This window comes from Sciurus vulgaris, assembly GCF_902686455.1.
Source record: "Sciurus vulgaris genome assembly, chromosome: 9".
NCBI classification, from domain to species: domain Eukaryota; kingdom Metazoa; phylum Chordata; class Mammalia; order Rodentia; family Sciuridae; genus Sciurus; species Sciurus vulgaris.
In genome coordinates, this window is record NC_136469.1 from 127,608,962 (window position 1) to 127,629,551 (window position 20,590).

At 43.5% G+C, this 20,590-nt stretch overlaps 1 protein-coding gene across 1 annotated transcript in view; it reads left to right on the forward strand.

Moving 5' to 3' along the window:
- Positions 1–20,590, forward strand: part of PPARGC1A (PPARG coactivator 1 alpha) — a 606,121-nt gene that overhangs the window by 179,464 nt on the left and 406,067 nt on the right. The gene's annotated exons all lie outside the window — the stretch shown is intronic.

Genomic DNA, 20,590 nt, shown 5'->3' on the forward strand with positions numbered 1-20,590 from the left:
AACGGTGGGTATTGCATCAAATACAATAAAAATTCTGTCTGTGGCCATCCAGATGACTTTTGGAAATTCTGAGGCAGTAAAAGCAGCAAGGATAGATTGGGGATACTGGGGAAGACTGTTGCCTCCAAATCATTGCATATGAAACAGCAAGAGAGCCTTTAAATTCTAAGGAAGAAGCAAGTCTGTCCACCCCAGGGAGCCTGCTCAGGGAAGGGAGGCCTAAGTAGCTGGACACGTTCTCTCCCATTTCCTGCCTTCCATCCCTCCTTGGCCTGTGTCTGTTGAGTGGCCAGATGGGATGAGGGCAATTTTAGAGATTCTAGTGTCTTCTCCTTTTCTGCCCCTCAGGCCTATCCCCTCTCCTCCCTCTTCCCTCTTTTCTTCCCTCCTCTGCTTTTTATTGTGCATGGGAACAGAGGCCCCAGCATGCGAATGCTTCATGCAATTCAATAGGAGAAAGAGTTTATTGCTTTCGATGGCATTGTAATTTACCTCCAGCACTCCAGGATGGCACCTGGGGCTGCCCTGCATCTCTCCTTTGGATGTGGGCAGGAAAATCTGAAAGCCCAGATAATCCTAAACCAATCCACACATAGGCTTTTCTATTTGCAGCAGATTTACTTTTCTAACAACCTGTTTGAGGCTAATATTAAAATGAGTGTGCAGTCCCTGAGCAAATGAGCACAGGTGTCAGTTCCACACTGCAGCAGTGTCTAGCCCGCCACTCTGGGTGAGGAGTGCAGGGGTAATTTCACGGTCCCCCAGACCTGGGTGTGGGGTGCCTGCCCGCCCTGGGCTCTGGGCCCGCAGTGTTCTGCCCTTGTGATGCTGGGTTCTCATGCCTAGGCGTGATCTGTCTCCTCATCCAGTTTTTCCCATTTCCTCTGTCTTATCCTGAGGAAGGGCATCGTAATCTCTCTTCTCCGTTCCCACCATTTAGTGCTCTCCTTGGCCTATGGTATGCATTCAACAAATGAACTATTTTGCCATTGATCGATGAGCAATATCGATAATTCAGTGTTTCTCAATTCAGTTTTTCTTTCCTGATATTGGGGATTGAATGCAGGGGTCCTCTGCCACTGAACAACATCCCCCACCCTTTATTTAAATTTTATTTTGAGACAGAGTCTTGCTAAGTTGCCCAGACTAGCCTCAAACTTAACAGTCTTCTTGTTTCAGCCTCTTGAGTCACTGGGATTACAGGCATGTAACCCTGTGCTCAGTTCAATAAATGAACTATTGCCCATTGGTTAACAAGTATTATCAATAATTCAGTGTTGCTTGATTCGGATTATATCTCAACACATTTATTCAGTACTTACTATGTGATAGGCATTGTATTTGGTGATTTTGGACTATTTGAATCTTGCCATAGACCTCTGTAGGCGTTGGGCCAATAGCCTCAGCGTGGTGACATGACTTACCTTAAGTCACACACTCTTGGCTCTGTATGATCCAGGTCCAGATGTCAAGGGTCAGGCTGAGTTCTGTTCCTTTATGCTACTTCTCCTGGTTTTGGGAACAGTGAGCTCTTCCTCCCACTGGGGTTTCCTTACAACTGACTCCCCAGGATCTCACTGGTCAACTTCAAGTAGAAGGAATGTTCCTCCTGTATGTAAATGGAGAATTCTATCCTCATGGCATGAGACCCCGAGTGTCCTCAAACACCACTGTCCCCAATGAGGCCAGGAATGGAAGCTTCTTTCAAGTGTGCAGCGGGGGCCTCCTGGGCACCTGGCAGATTAGAATAGTTGTCACAGTGACTAGAAAATTGAATTGGTTAAACCTTCTGGTTTTAGATTGTTTTTGGAGAGTGAGGAACTCTATGATTTTTACTTGTCACAGGCTAAAAGGAAAAAAAATGTAAGAGTGAAACTTCATAGCTATTTTTCTTTCCTGTATGTTCATAGTGGTTATTTATATCTGGGAAGTTTCCATTGGGATTTAGTTCAGGATATAGACTTGGCAGGGTGGCTTCTGCACTCTGTGGTGACATTTGACAGACTGCAGGCAAAGCAGGATGGATCTCTAATATCTAGATGGATGGATTTGGGGGCGAAGTGTTGGGATTGGACTGTATTATGAAATGGATTTATTGATCGGAATCTAAAAGCAGTGCATCACTTGTCAATGTGAGATCTGCATCAATAACATTTGATAAATTAGGACTCCCAACCCTTGCTTTGTTTGCTTTATCAACTCCACTTGGCAATAACAATGAAAGACTCCAGGTGGTGTATTGTGAGTGGCTTATTGCGCTCCTCGTGTGCGTGACTGACCTTAGGGCTCAGCTCCGTGATCCTGTACATGTTCTTACCACCCAGAAGTGCACTGCTGTGCCCGACTTCCTCTCCAGAATTAGACATTCCCCCGCTAAGTTGCATTTCAATATCTGCCTCCTGCATTAACCTTGAAACGCTGTGCCCACGATGAAGACAGCCTCTTCATTTCCCAGCTGAAGAAATTAAGATGCTGTGAGGTTAAATGAGCTGCCCAAGGCCACACGGTAAATCTCGAATACAGCTGGGGTGTGAACAGAGGTGTCATGATTCCCGGGCCAGGGTACTGCACTTCTCTGTGGTTATAGAATTAAAGCAGGTGAATTTGCAAAAAGCTTGCTGACAATCCACTTTCTCCCCAGGTGTGCTGAGGTGGCCATCTTACCTCAGAGTCTTCTGGGGAAGAAACCCATGGCCCTGTGTGTACGAATTAGAGGTTCCTTTGAGTTTTGGCAGGGAAGGTGCTTTATCCGATGTTTGCAGCCACAGAGCAAGGCCGAGGACTTTCTCATCCCACTGGGTGCTAACCTTCTCAGGATGCTCCTCATCATGCCACCTGTATCTTTTGGGGGCAACTCTATACCCAGCCAGATAGATGTTGGATGGCAGGGATGTGGTTGGTACAAAGAGAAGAACTGGTACACCCCCTGCTCCACCCGAAGAGCTAACATTTTAATTGGTGGCATGTTATCCACAAATACCTTCATCTGTGGGCTGTGGAGACCCATGTGCAAGGTGAAATGAGTCCCTTCACAGAACCACAGCCACAAACACAGTAACACTGCACAATTGCAGTGTGCTAATTCAATGTTCTGTACACATTTACTCAGCTGATCCTGAAATAAAGTTAACAGGTATTTGGTACTTGGGGCAAGTGATGTGTGCCAGGTGGGGTTCAGATATAATTTTGAGCACATAGCTGATCTCTTTGATGTAAGCTGTGTTACTATTTTCCTTTTAAGCGTCTTTTAGAATTTTTAATTAAAGTCACTTTACTCTGTCACAATAGTGATGATAAACTGGAATAGAAAACTAAAGGGACAATTACCTGGTGAATTAGAGCAAAATCTTTTATAAACTAGAATGCTTGGAAAGTAAGTAGAGTTTTATCAGATTAGTTAGGGAAAACTGTCATTTTTTACAGTTTTGGTTGAAAATTCCTTCTAAAGTATTTTCATGTCCATAGCTGTGTTTTTCTTTCTTCCTGAGTATACATGACATTATGATTGTAACTCAGTTTTTCTTTTTGTAGAGACTGAGTGGGTTATCATTCTGAGCAATGGAGTATTTTTTTTTTTTTTTAGTCAACTGATTAGCTAGAAATTTTTGATATTGGCCTTTTTCAAATACAGTAAGTTTAAGAGCACTTTCTCTATAATCACACTTCCCTGCCCCTCATTCCAGGGAAGGTGACCTTGCTTTCTACTCCCCAAAGTGTTTCGAATGTGTCTTCCAAGTTTCTTGTGCTAGAAACTTAATCCCCAGAGTCACTTGCTAACAGTATTTGAGAGGTGAGAACTTTGAGGAGGTGACTGGGTCATGAAGGCTCTGCCCTCACAAGTGGAATAATCATTCCACTCTTGGGGTAATGGGTTCATGGGTCACGGAGGGAGGATCTTCCTTATGAATGGAGCTCTCGCCAGCATGCTTGCTCTGTGCTACCTGGCACTCTGCAGAGTCCCCTCCAGCAAGAAGGCTCTCATTAGATGCAGCCCTTCAACCTTGGACTTTCAGGCCTCCAGAACTCAAAGAAGTACATTTCTTTTCTTTTCATAAATTATCCAGTCCGTGGCATTCACTTATAGTGACAGAATGCAAAGGAAGACACTCCCCTCTCCATATTCTCCAGAACTCAAAGAAGAAAGCCGATTTCACCTGAAAACATTGGTAGAAGGACAGATTGCCCCCGAGCTTCACATCTAATTGGTTGACTGCGAATTGTTTTTGCAAAGTTCCCTGTACTTCTCTAGCAAGTCCTCTAACAAGTGTATTAATATCCTTGTTTCTAATAAGTAGGTGCCCTGTGGCCCACACTTGAGAAACAGCGTCAGAGGCAGAATTGGCTCTTCCAATTTCCCCATGAAGCAGGACAGTAGGTGAGTGTTTGGAGGAAACAATTCCTAGAAGATGGTTCCATAGGTGTCTTGGTGGTGGTGGCTTCTAGTCAATGACCAGCTACTTACATAGTCTCATAGAAAACGTAGACCATGTGTCTTGAATCAGTTCAAGTTTACAAACATTCATTAAAGACATGCCCTTAGATCCTAAGGGTCTGAACAAGAAATAGTATATATGGGTCTCAGAGAAACATATTGTGGGAGTCGATTGTTTTTTTTATGATAGAATTTTTCATGCAAAGAATATATTATTTGATTGATATCAGATTGTAGATGATCTGTGGGGGAAAAACAATATTACCAGCAAATTATCCCATTAAAGTTTTTTGTCCAGTCATTTGTACACCATAGGAACAAGCATGCTTTGAAATCTTTAGTTGTCTGTCACATAGAGAAATTATTCATAGAGAGTATTTTCATTACTTTCAAAACAACAACTCTGCTATGACTGAGCTTGTGTGTTTGTGTGTGTGTATACACACATGGTTTGTGAGTGCACACCAGCAAACAAACTATGAACTAATAATAAAACAACAAATTAGCAACAATTTAATTAAGCACAATTGACGTCAAAGTATCTGAATAGGGATATGATTACATAATTACATGTAAAAATTTGAGGCCAAGAGAAGATACTTTTCTTTTTTGATGTTCAGTTCCACATCTGCCAGTGTCCAGCAGCTGTTCTTGGAGCTGCCAAGCCAGGTCACGACTTGGGCGAAATCTTTTCTGAGGGAATGGTCTATGCAAACTGGCAAGCTGTCAAGCTGTGTGTGGTCCTCGTAACAGCAAATGAGTAAATCAGAGTTATAAGTTGCAAATGTGCCCCAAATTAACTTCTGCATAGTAGAGAATGAGCTTGGCATAATTTAGAGTCCGGCTCAGTGACAGCCTTCTCTCGTGGCAGCTGAATCAAGGCGATGAAGGGATATGAGGGCCCAGTGGGTCTCGGTGCTTCCACAGGGTATGAACTCAGTGTACTGTGCTTGAAATGTCACATTCCAAGAGCTCCTGGAATTACCAGGCTCAGTGTCATATCGCACTATGGGTTTTGCTCACATGATGCAATTCCTTGCTTATCTGACCAGGCCTAAAATAAGACACTCGAATGCTTTATTTATGAGCTCTGAGCCACCTAGGCCCAAGATGTAAGTAACCTTGGGGTACACAGCATTGGATCACTTCAATTCCCATTAACTACCTGTTTCTAAATGGGGAAGAGCATCTAACCGGCACATTGTGTTATTCATGAAGACACAAGCAGCCTGTTGTCCTGTCACTCTGGTTGACTCCCGTGTGTGTGATCCAGCTGTTGAAGGCTGCAGAGTGGAAGTTTCTAAGTTGGATTTCTCCTTTCTCTTTTTATTTTCACTTTCCTTTCCTTTCTCTCCTCCTTAACTTTTTTTTTTATATCAATGAAATTAAAACAAGAGAAACAATTCAAAATAACTGGCAAAACGAAAAAAGTAAACAAAATTGATAAACCCTTAGCTACACTTACGAAGAGGAGAGAGAAAACACATATTACTAGGATTAGTGGTAGAAAAGGAAAGATCACAACAGACACCACTGAAATAATAACATAATTAGAAGCTACTCTGAAAATCTATACTCCAACAAAATAGAGAATATTGAAGACACTGACAAATTTTTAGAGACATATGATCCTCCCTCCTACTTTGAAAACAAACATTCTTAAAAAGAACCTTGGCCAATCCCAGCTGTTCTTAAGCACGTACCTATGTGTAAAGTGGCTATGAGTGGATCCCCTCTTCCACAGAGCAGGTCACAGAGTTGGTGGTGGGGACCCATTTTGCATAATGATGTCTGGATTGTGTTGGTGTTTCAACTTTGCTGCTATAATATTTTGGGTTGGGTAGACCTTCCTATAGCCTCTCCTGTGAATTGCAGGATATTTGGAACATCCTTGGTCTCCAGTCACTAGCTACCAGTATTCCTTCCTATTTGTGATGACTAAAATGTCTCCAGACAGTCCCTTCTTTCCTCTTGGGAAGAAGCCTGCCCTGGTTGATTGAGTGTGACAACTTACCAGGTCTTTGTTAATGAGAATCTCAGTAAGCCCGTGGTCATCCCATCTGGGTTTGGGGCAGAAAATTTGGGTTTGAATCTTAGCTCTAATGCTTCTTGGCTGTGTGACTTCAGGCAAATATTTAACTTATCTAAGCCATTGTTTCTTGACCTCTAGAATAGGGATAATAGCATATAACTGCTAAGTTAATTCAAAAATCAGTGTACTAATACGTATAAAGAAAGTGGTGCACAGCACACACTCAAAAATTGATGATCTGATTCTGACCTGATATATGAAATATTACTAATAATGGCTGACCTGGGCCTGCAGAGATGTGAGAGGCAGCAGCCTGAGTCCCTGCCGTGATGTGTTGCTGAGCTCTGGTTTTCTCCTTTGCCCATCTGCTCCCAACCCTGGCCATTCTTATACTCCAGGAATAGGTTAATGATGGCCAGGGACAAGAGACTGGGAGAATGGAAAGAGAAATGGTGAGGTGCAGGGAAGAAGCAGTTTCCTGGAGGACCGTTTCGATGAGCGAGCCCTGTGAAGAGTCTTGGCAGTTCATTTGATGTCTTGAATTTGGAAACATGGAAAGATCATAAAAACAAAGATGGCCTGGGCACATCACTTTTCTGAACCCTGTTCTGTACTCAACAAGTGCCAAATCCACCTCGTATCTTTTGCTCCAGGAGAGAGTGAAATCTCTTTCCTTATTCAGGACCGAGGGTGACAAATGTTAAATCTGTTTTCTTAGGAAGCAGCTGAGAAAACAGTCGAGATGATTCCATGTGACTAGCGCAATTTTCTGCCTGGTTCTTCAAAGTCTGAGTCCCTTTTGAGCTGTATCTGAATCTAAAAATAAGGACCAGGCTAAGGAAGGAGTAGACATCAGACAGCTGGTTACAACTGTAAACTCTGACATCTCTGTCACTCATTGCTCCGACACTTTACAGAGCCTCTCGCGTCTGCTACCTGCCAGCAATGAAGAAAACTTGCACAAAGCCTCTTTTTCCTGTTTGACCTGAAAATCTCCTTTTCTGAGACTGTTGAATTTTCACTAATTTCTGTAGCTTGTTCTGCCTTATGTCCACCCTTTCTTTAGTTTTTTTTCTAGAGGCACCACAGAACACAAAGGTAGGAAGGAAAAGGAGAGATCATCAGGTTCATTAGTTGAACTGCTTCCAGACTATTCTCAACATGTTCCATTTGCCTCCTCTTTGCATGATTCCTGAGATAGGGAGCTCAATATTACCATAAGTCCATGCTGAACCATGGACTCTAATTGTTCGAGGTGCAGAAATTTTCTCTAATCTCTGCATTTGCACCTGATATTCCTCTAACAAGTACATAGTGACAACCCACTATGTGTCAGGACCCAAGGGGATGCTGTGCTCATGGGGATGTGTTGAATGCACATAAATCATCTATTTGTTCTTTCAACAAACATTTGTGAGCCATGCTGATGAGCCAGGCATCTCGATAGGGGTGAAGATATATCAGAACAAGAGTGGCATCCTGTTTTCATGGAGGTTGCAGTCTAATGGAAGAGAAAGATGATCAGAAGTCTACTTTATGAGTACAAAATAGGACAGTAGTGGGGGAAAGGTGTGTAGTTTTGAGTGTGCATAACCATGGAATCTGATTCAAATTGGGTGGAAAGGGGGCTTGGGAAAGTTTCCCCACCATACAGGATGGTGAGTTCTGGTTTTTTCCTTTGCCCATCTGCTCCCAGGATGAGTGGGCATTAGTGAGGTTCTGAGGTTGAAGGAGAGGGGAGGACCTAGAATGCTCAGTGGGTGGCAGGTACCATGATGGCAGCAAGCATCGGGACACAAAGTAGTGGAGGTCAGCAGGATGGGAGTCTGCAGAGTGGAGGGGGTGAGCTCAGCAGGGTTTCAGAGGCTGTATACTTGGGTCTTCATGGTAACATGAAGGCTATGCAAGGGATTTTAAGAGCTGTTTAGGGGCTGAAATTGGCAGACTTTGTCACTGTTAGCCATGAACCAGATCGGATCAGTGGATAGGAAAGACATACTGAGATAAATGCTACAAGAGCACTAAGGACCGAGCGGCAGACTCTGGTGGTGAGGTCAGATGGTGACAAGGGAATCCTTGGGAAGTACCAGTGGATGTTCTCTGAGCCAGCAAGGGGGTGGGGAAAGCGGCAACTGCAGCAACAGCAGGCCTGGGGACTCACAGGAATGCTGCCGAACACAGGTATCCTTCACAGGCTGCAGCACAGGGCCAGGGTCAATGTCGGGCATGAGGACATGAGTCTGCAACACCGACCACCCTGCAGACTGTGCAAGGGCGCTGGGCTCCATCCTGAGAACAAGGCTTTGCAGAGCTCTGAATGGAAGAGCAAGGGCCACGGTTGGAGTTTTAGGACAGCCACGTGGCTCCTGTGTTGAGGTGGAGGCTGGAGCCCAGGGTATCCAGTGCCAGGACTGTACTGCAGTCATGGTGGGGAAGAAAGAGACCTTCCTGCAGGGCAGCATGGTGGGCGGGATCACGAAGGAGAAGGTAGTCCACAGAAGCTGGGGCTCTCACATGCCACTTCCACGCTGGCTATTGCTTTGCTAAGACCTGGGCAAGTGCTGGCTCCTGTGAACTGTAATCTATGCAAAATGTGACTTGGAAAGAAATGACAGCAGAGCAAACTGATTAAACATTCGACGCCTTACGGAAGCAGTAAGGAGCTTTTTCCTTTTGTCTGCTCTATAGAATTGTTTGTGCACCTGTTCATTTTCATTGTCCAAAGTGGAGTATTATTTATAAAATGCTGTCTCCCCCTTGATCAAACATCTGGATATTGGGAATTGCACTGATTAGACATCTGGATTTAGGCCTGAAGTTTTGTCTCTTCTCCCAGCTGTTTGGTGTCCCACTGACAAAGCCCAGGAGTCCCTGTGAACAGCCATCTCATAAAACTAGAAGCTCAACAAGGCTTGAGCTGCGGATTCACTCCCAGGGCCATAAAAGTGGAGAAACGCACACAAAGGTGCTAGGAAGTCATCAGACTAATTATGGTCCAAGGGATGGAGAATTTTTCTGATTCACCAAAAGGATCATACAGTCATGTACTTGAGCGCTTTGGGAATATTCTCAGATGGATGTTTGCTCTGGACCACTGGCAGGGGGGAAGGCCAGGGAGAATACAATGTTACCCCTACAGAAGGGGCTGCCAATTGAATTAAAGTTCATCCTTCAGCCAGGCTGGCAGGCAAAGAGCCAAAGACCTTGAAGCTTGAGTCCATTCTTTTCTAAATAGCATTTGTTGTTGTTGTTATAAAATATCTTCCAAGTTTTTTGATTAACATGTTGTGATCTTTCATGAAAGAATGATCTGCAAGGGGTTTGGGCAATTATTTAAATATAGGAATTATATACACATACTTTAGGAAAGGACAGCTACCTTATAAAATGTAGGGCAGGGAAACATGCATGAAAGAATTTGTGTTAATAAATTGACAGGAAACTGTCTTGTTACTCCTGGAACTGGAGTGGGTGAGCTCATGTCTATACCTCCTACACCTTCAGCATCAGTCTCTCTCCCATCCCCAAGTATCTTTATCTTTGGATGCAAGGGGCATGTGACTATCACAGGTCCCAACGGTCCCAGAGTCTGATGAGGCTGTTCCTGTGCACCAGAAGTGCTGACTTTCCCACTCATCTGCTGAGGATGCCACTCTACTGAAAAGCCCCTTCCTCCTTCCAGACAGGAGAGCTGCCTTGGGGCCCAGGGCATATCTGGCCAGCGACAACCCTCTGCTAGAATTGCCTCCGTTGGAACTACTGTCAAGGCAAAATTGCTTTATTTCCTAATTCTGATGATATTAGCAAATACATGTAATGGGAAATAAAATTAATCAGTTTGTGCTTGTGAAATTGCCTCCTGTTTACCTCAGCCTTGTAGCGATTTTTCCCCCTCCTACAGGGGTTATTTTAATTAACAGCATGAATTTTTGGTAGTTTAATTTATTTTATGATTGTGTAAAAATACTCCTTTGTAAGGGTTTATATATAACTAGCCAGCTAATTAGCAGTAATATTTTAACAACAGCTGTAGAAGCGGGGAGTCCCATGAAACATGGTTTCTCCCTTCAGACCGCCAAGATATTTATTGGTGCCTTTTCTTATCAGCTCAGGCTGGAGGCAGCCGAGGAGGGCAGTGTGCACATCAGATAATTAAAAGAGAAGTGAGTCGAGTCCTCCTCTCACCTGGCACACCGAGCCTCCTCCTAAGGACTTCTGAGTCTCGGAGCCTCTGATTTAGGACTCCAGCCCTGCCTTCGACTTCTTCCTAAGCCTATTATATATTCACCGTGGGTCCCCATGCAAGATATACCTCTCCGGAAAATTATGAGTAGTCTTTTAAGGGCATTAACTTGTACTAATAGCAGTCACCAACATTTGTACTACACTTCCCATTTAGGCAAAGCCGTTTAACATAGAGTGAGGCTCACCTAACTTTCAGGTAACATACTTGAATTTGAGTTTGAAAATGGGGAAGGAGCTTGGGAGGAGGAGAGGAAGTGGGAGGGAAGAGATGCTGGGAAGCAGGGAAGTGGAAGGTTTGAGAAGGAAAGAGACAGGAAGGAGACCAAAGATAGAGCCGTCTAGCTGGCACACGCCCACCACCCGCTCCCCTCCAATCCTCCGTGTTCTGTCCTCACCCCAGACCTATTCAGTCACTTCAGATTTGGGTCCAGAAGAAGTGCACTCCTTGGCCACTCTCGGTGATGTTCCAGAGTTCAAAGAAAAGTGGCTTGCCTTTCATACCACATTTTCACCCCCGGAGGGTCCTTCGGAGCTCAACAGGAATGCTGCCTACTCCTGATTTCCCCTTACAGGTGTCAATTTAGGTCCTAACTTCTGCAAATGTTTGCGATGCTCATAGTCCTGGGAGCTGGGTATCCTTAGCCCTATTTTGTATTCTTAACCTTATTTTATGGATAGGGACATATCCCATGGATATCCCTATCCATGACTTGTGTTGGTTCACACAGACAGGCTGTGTGTGTGTGTGTTTGTGTGTGTGTGTAAGGGGGGCGTGGCATGGAGTGGAACTGTACCCAGTCCTTAAATATCTGTGGCTTCTTTTCTTGGAGCTTCTGCAAATCCCTCCTTATTTTCCACAGGGAACAGACCTTTTTCTCTGTGTTCACAGTGCTTGGTTGTTACAGGGTCCCCATTTTCTTGTTGTGGTTCATTTGCATGCGCTTTTCCCTCATAGGCTTTGAGCCCCAAGAGAGCAGGATCTCTGTCTTTGTGCCTACCTTGGTCCATAGTAGATGCTCAATAAGGGATTTTTTTTAAAAAAATATTTTTATTGTAAACAAATGGGATACATGTTGTTTCTCTGTACATGGAGTAAAGGCATACCATTTGTGTAATCATACATTTACATAGGGTAATGGTGTTTGATTCATTCTGTTAGTTTTTCCTTCCCCCCCACCCCTCCCACCCCTCTTTTCCCTCTATACAGTCCCTCCTTCCTCCATTCTTGCGCCCTCCCACCCCCAATAAGGGATTTTTAGAAAAAAAATTATAATAAGTTGAACCAAAGTTTCCAGTGCAAACTTTATTCAAATAAGGAGCATAAATTTTTGATGAATTGTTTGATATTCAACTTATTATACTAATGGTTATGTCTGAAAATACCACCTGTGTTGTGGTAGCTAGTGTGATGTCTCCAATGTTAACCACCATTATGTCCCCAACTTTAATAAAGTGTCTACATAAAATACAATGTAAAAACTTCCAAAGAGTGTCTAAAGCAATAAAATATGGGGAAGCAGCACACATACTGACATATAGGTGAGTACGTGGGCACATACACATACACATGCAACCTTGGTTTGGTAGGAGTCACTTAACAGGTATTCTGGAGAGGTCAATGCCCAGCATGTGGTGGGGGTGGGGGAGTATAATGTTCCTAGGAAACAGAAGCCTCCTTGTACACTTGCTCACTCCAGTAATCGACATGAGAGTTTACATTTGTAAAGCATTTTACATTCCACACGCAAAAGCACTAGAATACAGTGGCCCTTGGGCTTGCTTTGCTGAATGGATGCTGCATACCCAAAATTTCTAAAGGTGCATCAGTGCCTGACATATAGAGTAGGCACCCAATATACACCAATGGCTTTCACCATAACCTGTGAATTGGTGCTAACATCACCCCTATTTGGCAAATGAGGTGCTTGCAGAGAAGTTAATGATCCTGATGAAAGTTTCCTAGTTAATCAACAGCAGAGCCAGGAGTCCGGCTCACCAAAGGTTATGCTTTATTTTATCAATTTTAAGGTAGCTTCTAGAACAAAAATACCTGTACATGTGGATAGATATTAACTAAGTGTCAAGGCAGCCTGCGGTTGTAGAGCGAGAACTTTGTGTAGTGATTAGACATAAGGCTCTGTCCCCAGGAAAACTTGGTCTCTGCCACTTGTTTCCTGGGAGACTTCCGATGAGTTGTTTAACCTCTTCTCAATGTTTAAACTCTTAACAGTTTTCTCATCTGTTAAATGGAAGCAGTATTAGCCCATGACACTGTCTCAAGAATTGTGGGAGAGGATACCATCACTGAGTGCTGGGCCTGTCCTCAGGGTTCAAGGACAGTTACCTAAAAAGTGGGATGATGGGTCTTGACTTTTGTCCTTATGGCCGTGCGATCTTCCTGGGTCAAACTCTCCTCCTTTGGAAAATGACAAGCTGTGAAGTCTCTTCCCACTCAAACGTTAGTGATCCCAGCACACCTTCGTGGTGTGTGACATTTAATGTGACTCCTTCAGTATTCCTCAAACGTTTTCATTCTTTGATGAAGAGAGAAAATAATAATGTGAAGTGGAAAGAGAGAGGAGAGAAGAGGAATTGTAAGGGCTTGGGTCGGGAGGGTTGCAGGAGTGGGGATCATATGACAAGCAGCTAAATTGACCATTATGGGTATCGAACTCCATTTGGTGTGTGATAGTAGTGAGCACTGGCCATATGAAACTCATATCTATATATCAGCTTTCCCCAGACACCACTGCAATTAATGGGCACCGAATGAGGAATGAGATTTGGCTGGGCAGAGAGAACAGTAGAAAATATGAGAAATATAAGTATAATACTGTAATTAAAGGAAAACCAATGTGACTTATAGCCTCCACCTCAATTCTTTTTCTTTTCTTTCCCCATTAAGTTGCATAAGCAAGAAATCCTGTGGAAAGTAAAAAGGAGATGTGACATTTCTTTAAAAATCTTTAAAAAAAGAAAAGGAGAAATTCAAAGTTGGGATCTCTGGACGGGGAAACAATAAAATGTTAGATAATTCTCAGGTTCTCACTGCAAGAAAACAATAATTATATTTTGTATTTTATTATAATAATAGGTTCCCAGCTAAATGCACAAATCTAATAAAACCATAATACCAAGCTACAATGGGCTTCATGAATTGTAAATGGAAAGAATTTAAATGTTTTTGGCATCTGCCACCTAGTTCCCCAATAATAAGATCTATAATTTCCTGATAAGCATGTGTACGACTCTTGTGAGTTTAGCCCTGAAGAAGGGCCAAAGCCTATTTTCAGTGTTCATGTGAATTTCTTATTGCCTTGGCGAGTCCTACTCTTTCATGTCTAACCCGTTTGCCATTTAAAAGCATTGAAAGTACTGAGAGAGAGATTTTTTTGTGACTTTTAAAGGGATTTTGAACATATAATTAGCTGTACAGGACCAGAAAATGGTGATTCATCTCGGGTTTATTTAAGAAGTCTCTGAAGCACTGGGTATCACTTGTACACATTTAAAGAACACTGTGTTTGCAAATGGAGCAGGAGAAGTGAGTACGTGTTTGTAAGGCCCAGGGCACAGCGGGAAGAGCTGCTGCTTTGATCTGAGTGTCTGCTGTGAGAGTCCAGTGCCTTTTGCTCTGGTTCAGGGTACAGGTGAACTAGCGGTCCATGAGGGTATGGCCAGGGGGGTGGGAAAGAGGGGCTGTGATTTTTCTGCTCAGGATCTCAGAACCCGAAAAGGTCTTGGCTCAGAGTGGGTGCCTCCTGGGGCCTGGCACACAGCACTTCACCAACTTGGGGCACTGCACCAATTCCTTGGAGATGCCCTATCTTAAAAAATAAAAAAAAATGAGAGAGAGAGAGAGAGAGAGAGAGAGAGAGAGAGAGAGAGAGAGAGAGAGAGAGAGAGGAAGTTCCATCACATGTGGGGTCCAAGTGCAGGCCATGTAGCCATATTGTAGAATGCCTGCCCCTCATGCTGGAGGCCCGGGTTCGAGTCCCCAGCACTCTGGGATTACGGAAATGACAAACATGTGGGGTCCACTTCGGCTTGGATCCTGGTTTATGACTATCTAGTGCCAAGTTCCCAAGCATATGCATAAAGAAGCCAGCAGAAGTGTCTTCTGTCTTTAAGTGATCCTGCATCCCTCCAAAGATCCTCATGGGTGGCGCGACTAAAGAGTCCAGAACTCTTGTCAAAAAGCTGGGAGGCATAGGGCATTAAAGCTGCCAGCCCATCACTGGAAACCAGTAGCAGGTACAGTCCCCACCCACTCCTGCACCTGGCTGATGATCCACCCTGTGGATCCTTTAGGCTCCTGCTGAGACTTTGGATATTGTGAGAACTTAATTGCTAGCGGTGGGAGTTTGAGATACTTAGTACATGCAGTCACAGGATGAGGGAAAACGCCCCTGAAGAACTTGCCCTGTGCCCCTGTGTCCCGCACCGCCGCCCCAGTTTCTGTCCTTCTTTTCCTTTCGGGCTTGGAAAGGCGGTTCCGTTGAGCTGAGTCACTTCCTTATCAGCCGCGGGTGAGTCTACCTTGCCTTTGCCCCCAGTCTCATTTAATTAGATATAAGCCTACCTCAAAGTCAATTCATTCTGTTTCTTAACATTGACCGCAGTTTCTCTTTTGGCTAACTCCTTGCCTTTCCCTCTGATTGAAGCAGTGGAGGCTGATAATTCATTTTGTTCCGCCATTATTGATTTGGTGGCTCTGATCCAAAATTTGGAAATTTCTCTCCAGGTTGTTCTTGCCCTTGGTTTTTACAAAGACATTGCATAAAATGAAGGGTGTAGGTCAGAAATAGAAACCTCAGTGCTACTTTAGGGTATGAGGGTCCACTTTCAATTGTGAGAGAGGCTTATTGTTAATTACAGAGATTTCCAAGGGCCTCACGCACTTCTCAGGTGCTGGCTGGGGAAAAAATCCTTCTTACAAAATGCTTTCGAAACTGAGAATGGATTTGAAAGACTATTGTCTGCCCGGGCTCAGAAATTATTCCCTCATAAAGGACTTGTGTAAAGGTTTTCAAGATACCTTTATGTGAAAGATAAACTATATTAAAAGTCCAGGAGTTTCTGCTCACCACATTTTTGCTGAAGGTTTCCTTTCTTGATTCTTGTAAATGTCAGTTCCTTAAAGTCGCTGTCTCTCTTGGATGAAGGATTCTGAACCTGAGACTAGATGCTTCCCTGACAGTCTTTCTTTTTATTCTGGGTACCTTGGTGGGTGTTAAGGGGCCAGCAGAATTTTTCTTGAGGAAGCATTACTACTATGAGATTACGGGTGGGCAGTTATCATAAAAACAAATAAACAAACAAACAAAAAAAACCAAACTTCCTTTCAGGAATGTTCATTCTATGAACATTTCAGAACCCCAGGAATCAAGAATCTGTGTTGCAGAGCTATCATAGAGACTCATGTTTCTCTGTTCATCCTCTAGAATGGAATGTTTTCTTTTTCGTGTTGCAAATGGTTGTAATAAAAGACTCTCCTTAAGAAAAGAAAGGAAGAAAATGAAAACAGTTGGTACAGCAGGCTGAGCCAGTGACTGCTCAGGTCTCTTATTGGATTAGAGGAGAGAACAGAGGAAACGAGTGGAATGTATTATTTGCCTCATGTTACCTTACTTCTCTGTGGAGCTGGGTCCTTTGAATTAGCACAAACCATGGTGGTGTGTGAGCTTCTTCCTTTTCGCCTCTGAGTTTTTAAAAGACAAAGAATCTGTGACATTGTCTTGTATTTTTAGAAAACTGGTAGTAGATGCCTTCCAGAGACACTTATTCTAAATGAAGCTACATTCTTCTCTCTTCCTTCTCTTCTAATTTGATATCATTGGTCTCTATAAATAAAACAGGGCTGCGATGCCAGCTCATCATTGGCTCCTCAGCCTTGACCTCGTGCCTGTAATGAACTTGGTTGCCTCTGCTCAGAGAGGGAAATTGTAACCAGAAAAAGAATGTTTTCCTGAAGCTAAATAGAAACCCCAAAGATGCAATCCCCACCTAGGGACTTTTAAAATATTTCCCTTCTGTCATCACGAGAATTACAAACAGGTAGTGTAAAGAGGTTTATCAGCCTCACTGGCCATCAGCTACCAAAGCCTCCAGCCAAAATTGGGGAAGATTCTTACTGCGTTAAGCATTCTGGCTCGATGCGGCAAAATCCAAATCCACCCATTGTCCTTTGATTTCAATAGACCCTCTAGATTCTTAATTACAACACTGGCTAATTATGCAGTCCAAGTTCTAAACCGCACTGGATTTGCCCAGCACGTCTCTCCTTCTCGCTGGCATTATTGTATTGGTTTTTCCGACCCTGTCAGACTGAGATTTAAATCCTTAAGCTGACATTCATTGTGTTCTGTGTATCAGCTTTTCCTGCCTTTCTGAATTACGTGCCCAATAAAGTTCTCAACTTCTGTCATAGGTCAGGACTTGGTCTTTTATAAATTCTTAGGCTGAGGCCATTTAAATTCTGTTTTTGATTTTATCCTGCCTCTTCAATTATTTGCCTTGTAAGCGCTTTAACTTTTTGGCCTTTAGCCCCAACTTCTTAGGCTATTAATTTTTTTTTAACCTGTGTGACCATTGAAGCAAATTTATAGAAAATCTCACTGACAATGAGGTAGCACCATTCTGGAGAGAGAAGAGAATGTCTGGAACATCTTCAGATTGGAGTATTTGCCAAACCTTGTGTGAGTGAGCACCTGTGTGTCCTCGGGGCAGGTCCACAAGGGAGTCTGCAGCCACCAGAAACTTGAAGGTGTGGGATGCTGTCCATCCTCACATTTCTTCTGTTCTTTAGAGTGTGGTTGCCATTTCAATGGGACAGTATCTTAGTTTCCACTAAATCCAGTTTGGGGGGAAGGGACTCTTTAGCATAATATATTTTTTGAAAGGCTTATGATACATGAACAGGCCAAAATATTTGCTTGGTTATTGGGTGATTTGTTAAAGTAGTTTTGTTTTTGGTTTTCAGCTGGAGAGGAAATTCTCAAATTTCAATTTATTTGCATATGCTTCTCAGTGAGACATTTTGAGTTGACCCTAGGAATTCCAAAGATGTATTGATGACACATGGTTTCTGGCCTTTCCTTAAGAAAAAAGTGGGCCCAAGCCAATATGAACAGGCAAGTGGCACTGTGTCTCCTGGTCCCCTGATGCAGCTTCGAGCACCTCTGTCGGTTCTCCAGTGGCTACTGGACGCTCCTGACATCTGCCTGCCCTGCTTTCTCCTCTACCTATCTCTGCATCGCAGCTGGAAGTCTTTGTCTCCTTTCCTTGGAGTTTCACATTCTGCCAGCTAAATCATGAACACATCCATGAAAATGTGTGAGCCGGTACTAGTTAGCCAATTTATCACCCTTTCTAGAGAAAACATTTGCATTTTTAACAGAATCCTTCTAGAAGCAAAGCACTAAGTCAAAAAGCCGGTGCTCATGGCAAGAATTTAATTTGATCCTGTGAATATCTCCTAAGCAGGCCAGGCCGAGAGCTTGTTCCCTGTACCAGCATGAGAACTAAACCAGCTCTCATAAGACAGTGGCAGCATGTCTTTGTGATTTAAAAAAAATCTATTTATGTATTATGTATATATATGTTTCTGGGTGCGCAGCTTATTGATCCTAGCAGCTGTTGAATTTTTATATGCCATTTATGATTGTTCCCGTGATATAGTAAAATATTCAAGGCAAATTTGATCAGTGTTTCTTAAAAAGGTCAAGTACTTCTGTATAACATTAGTCTGAAGACATTCCAAGATGCTCCCTGCTGGTCCAAAGGGAGTTGGACAGGTGTATGTGACTAATAGAGTCACAAATTGGAGGCTGGCAATGAGGTGACAGGAGAGTTTAGGCAAATTGGCCTTTGCATCAATGGTTAAACTGATCTGAGATCTCGCGGCAAAGGGAGCGATGTCACTCCATGGGGTCACCTCACTTAGGTACAGGAAGAGGTGATTCTGTCACAGGACTTTTCCAGGCGTCCCCCCAGGAAGTAAAGAACGGAGCATGGGAATGACGGTAGTTGGCCAGTCACAGCCTAATTCAGTCATGTCACATGCTGAACTGCCTGGTAATTTCATTGTCACACTGAAAGACAGATTGAGACATATTTCAAAAAAGTGTTTCATGGTGACCTGAAAGGTGATGTATTTGAAGACGGCCACAGAAAAGTAGACAGTGTATACCATTTTGTGTGAATTTGAAAAGTTTTTCTCTTAAATTGAAGGGAAAACAGGAAAAAAAAAATGGCCAAATGCAGGGCTATTTTCTTTGCTAGAATAGTTGTTACTTTTTTTCCCCCTAGAAAAATAAATAGGTTACTATCTAGGTCTTTGTGTTTCTCTTCCTCAACTTTATTGTATGTCTTGTCAGTTTCACTCTGGCAGTATTATATTTGACAAGAAAAGGACTGGATTTTGAGTTGGCAAAAAAAGGAGGAAAAAAAGCAGATGTCCCAAATACCCAAATAATGTTGAGTGGCACCCTGGGTCTTTGTGCTCCTTATGGAAATATGCTTGCTTTCTGATTGGATGTTTCTGATGGAGTTTGACCTCTGCTACAAGCTGCAGCTGCAGAGCTAATCTGGGGAGAGTTGCAACCCTCCCCACCCCAAAGGAATTTGTTGCCTGGGTAAATTCCCAAGACATAAACTCTGTCTCCCAAGATTCCTGAAATTGAGTCCTTTGGCCTCCTGGCAAATCGTCTGTACTGAGCACCCTTAGGAGACCAACCAGACCAGACTGGTGAGTGCCTCATGTGTGGTTATCGGAGGGCTCTGAATGGTTTGGTGTTCTTCAGTGGGATTTACAGGTCAAGACCGCTAGACAGGATGTACAGGGAAAGATGAGAGCCACCGGTGTCATGAAATAAGTGAATGACAGCCCAGGACCAGGTTTTAAACCCAGAGACCCTTCCTTCTACCTCTCTACTCTCCTGCTCATGTTAGTGGTACATTCACAGCTGTGGTGTGGGTATCATTATGGGATGTCAGGACATGAGACCCAGGAGATAGGCAGGGGCTGAAATATAGAGGAACTTGAGTTTAAGCCTGTGGACTTGGAATTTTCTCTGGAGGCACCACAGATTCTCCTGTCACTTGGTTTGGAACAGTCCCTCTGTTCCATACCTGATGAACTCTTTCAGATTATAAAGGTATAGTGACATAATTCCTTGTCAAACAATAAAAATTAAAAAAGTGAATTTTATGATCTGTCTGGTTCCCTGCTTCTTTGCAGAGAGGTACACCCTTAGATCACTTGTATCTGCTTTCTACATCATACTTTGAAGTCAACGCTGAGCCAACGTGCTTGACAGTGTGCAGTTGGCAGTTCTCTCTGCTCAGCGACATGTCTGTCTCACGATGTCATCTGTTTCTTCCACTTTGGACCTTTCCTCACGTCTGCCTTGACTTCCCTCTCTCTTTTCACACTGCTCAGAGACCTCCGCCTTCGGTTCCTAGATTTCTTTCCTTCCTATGTTGTTTTCCTGGTTCAAGTTAGAGACCAAACCCTGGAACAAAGGAAGGTGCTGTAAGGGTGGTTCCAGGGTCATGAGAGGGATAATGGAGGAGTAGGCTCTGCTTCCTGCTTCAGCAGCAGCCAGTGATGACCTTGGGTCAATTTCCTGTCTCTTGTCCTCACCTCCCTCATCTGTGAAGCAAAGCGGTCCAGATCAGATAGGAACTGACCCTTATTAAACCTGGTAGATCCTAGGTCTACCCATGCCTCCCTCACAGGGAACTTCTAGGGGGTCTGGGAGAGAGAGAGAGAGATCCCTAAGGTGGGGGCTTTTACTGTTTGTATTCACTGCGCAGCCAGGTTAGGGATTTAAACATGATCCTTCTCACCCTAAACTGTATGTTTGTTTGTACACACG